The sequence below is a fragment of the Palaemon carinicauda genome, chromosome 11 (genome assembly GCF_036898095.1).
Source record: "Palaemon carinicauda isolate YSFRI2023 chromosome 11, ASM3689809v2, whole genome shotgun sequence".
Lineage (NCBI taxonomy): Eukaryota > Metazoa > Arthropoda > Malacostraca > Decapoda > Palaemonidae > Palaemon > Palaemon carinicauda.
In genome coordinates, this window is record NC_090735.1 from 63,547,404 (window position 1) to 63,549,903 (window position 2,500).

At 28.2% G+C, this 2,500-nt stretch overlaps 1 long non-coding RNA gene across 1 annotated transcript in view; it reads right to left on the minus strand.

Annotated features, from left to right (window-relative positions):
- LOC137650044 (uncharacterized) overlaps window positions 1-2,500 on the minus strand; it is a 53,725-nt gene that overhangs the window by 6,459 nt on the left and 44,766 nt on the right. The window contains exon 2 of the long non-coding RNA XR_011045908.1: window positions 1,041-1,105. This is a non-coding gene — a long non-coding RNA (uncharacterized lncRNA). The remainder of the gene's footprint in view (window positions 1-1,040; window positions 1,106-2,500) is intronic.

A 2,500-nucleotide genomic window follows, 5' to 3' on the forward strand; every position in this document is an offset into this window, starting at 1 on the left:
ACACCATCTATAATAATTCTAGTTATGCAAAATACACGGCGATTCGTTCCTTTCCAGAGATCGAGCAAGTGGGCTTTAGACATCCTCGAGCGAATGTAACGTCTTTTCCAACCGTGACGGCCATGAATGAAGAAGGCAAACCGTGGAAGGATACAAGGTCTTATGCGAATGAATAGAAAGATTTAGAAGCTTCTGATATAATGGAAAACATGTTATAGAATATAGATAGTTGCTAATAAACATACCGGAGAGATGTTTAGATTCTGAAATATATAGGAAGTAAATTGCAGATATGCAAAGCAATATAATGTACAGTGCAGAGAGTTCATGATGAGGAAAGGGGAAGAAGAAAATATGAATGACACAACGGGAAAATGTGACACTGAAAGCACTGGGGAAATGTAAAAGCTGTATTCTAAGCCAGTGTTTAGAGAGGACGGTTTCGATTAAGAATGAGAAAATAAATAGCAGCATTTGAAAAAAAAAAAAAAAAAAAAAAACATTCTGTATAAGTACTCCTATATTTTCAATTTGCATCCAAAATGATCTAAGGATAGGAGGCATAAAAAGTTTCGGAACATGTTTAACGCTTATTTTACTACATTGAATAATCTTTCAAAAAATAATTTTTTCTTCATTATCACCTAATTGTTAAGATCTCATAGAATCAGCAATTCTCCCCTTTAATCTTAGTTTAAATAAATGTAATAATCGAATAAAAATCCCTTTTTGATGAAATTAGTTTAATCAATTGGCTAAATTTTCTTCCAAGTCATTCATGCAATTAATATTTGACAAAAATTTATAGGCAAAAAAATAATTAAGATGCTTAATGACACTACAACCAGCAATGATTTCATTCCCTTAAAAACAATTTGTGACTGCAGGTTAAATGCAACCTTTTAACACCGAAATAATACCAAAGTATTAATTAACATTAAAAAAAAAACATTTAATTCTAGCCAAGGCAATAAACTTTCTGGGCTCTAATGTCATTACATAATTTCAGACTTCAACTGGATATATATTAGGTGACTTACCTTTCCAGTTATTTTTGCTAACTGGAACTCACTGCCACTGGATCGCCATGGCCTTTTGGTTCTGCCTGGAACGGATAAAGTTAATGGGTTAGGATTCATTTAACAATAATATTATGACTAGATTAATAATAATAATAATATAATAATAATAATAATACTAGTAATAATGATAATGATAATGATATTGATAATGATAATAGTAGTAATAATAATAATAAAAATGATAATGATAATAATGATAATAATAATAACAATGATGATAATAATAATAATAATAAAAATTACAGTAGATAATAATAATAATAATAATAATAATAATGATAATAATAATAATAATAAAAAGACTCTAGCTTAACATTAATAATAATAGTAAGCATATCTTTGTAAATGGAAATGCTGAAGTAACTCTAATATTCTGAAAATTTTAAAAGAAACATATTCTTTAAAATGATATGCACAATTTCATTTTTGCTGCCACATCGACAATATTTTGTACATGCTTGGTACAAAATTGGAGTCGTGCATACACGAAACTATGCTTGACCTCAATTTTGCCACTACGTCACTGACATATTTTCTACACTTGTGCAAAATTAAAGTCGTGAAATTTCCCTAAAATTATATCCCTCCCCCATTCCCACGAATATGATCGATTCTACATTTGCCACCAATATTGGTTACTAAAGGTAAGGTTTGGCAAAAGTTGCAAAAATTAAAATGATTATATATAAGCCAAATGAATATGCAGAAAAAATAAATGTCATTTAAAGATATTGGAAAATAAGTACAAAATAAATAAATGAACAAGTGTCAGAAAACGTTTTCTTGTTACTAACTGCCTTTCAAAATTGACCTAAAAAGGATTTGATTTTGTTTCAATGCATATATCAATCATATTCTTGAACGTATGTCTGAATATAGTTAAACTTATAAAAAAATATGTATATAGATAAAAAATAGTAAATATTTTAACCAAAAGGATCTGCAATGCAACATGTTTGAATGCAACTAGCACAATTATTGAAGTCTACTAAAAATAGCAAAATAGTAATTTTTACCAAAAAATTGCGTAGATAAAATGATAAGAGAACCTCAAAGCAATCATAGCCACATTAATTGTTAAACAACTTAATCAAGGATGAATTCCGTGTGCGGAAAACTTACACAGAATCAGTAGCCTCCTCAAGACTCATTGCCAGGTATAGGTAAAATAAACTAATAAACAAACTAATTACTAACTCAAAGGTGAGTTCAATCATTCAATGATCTTAGAAAATTAACGTTTCAACAAAAGAATTAGATCATTAAGTTTTCATTATTCTCATAATATTATAATATTATTTGCACCTACACATTTTTTTTTAAGATTTTTTGCTGAAGACGATATGATTAAAATAAATTAAACAGTTGCCAAAATCTTAACAGAAAGAAAATTTACCAAGATATGAATAGAAAAAAAT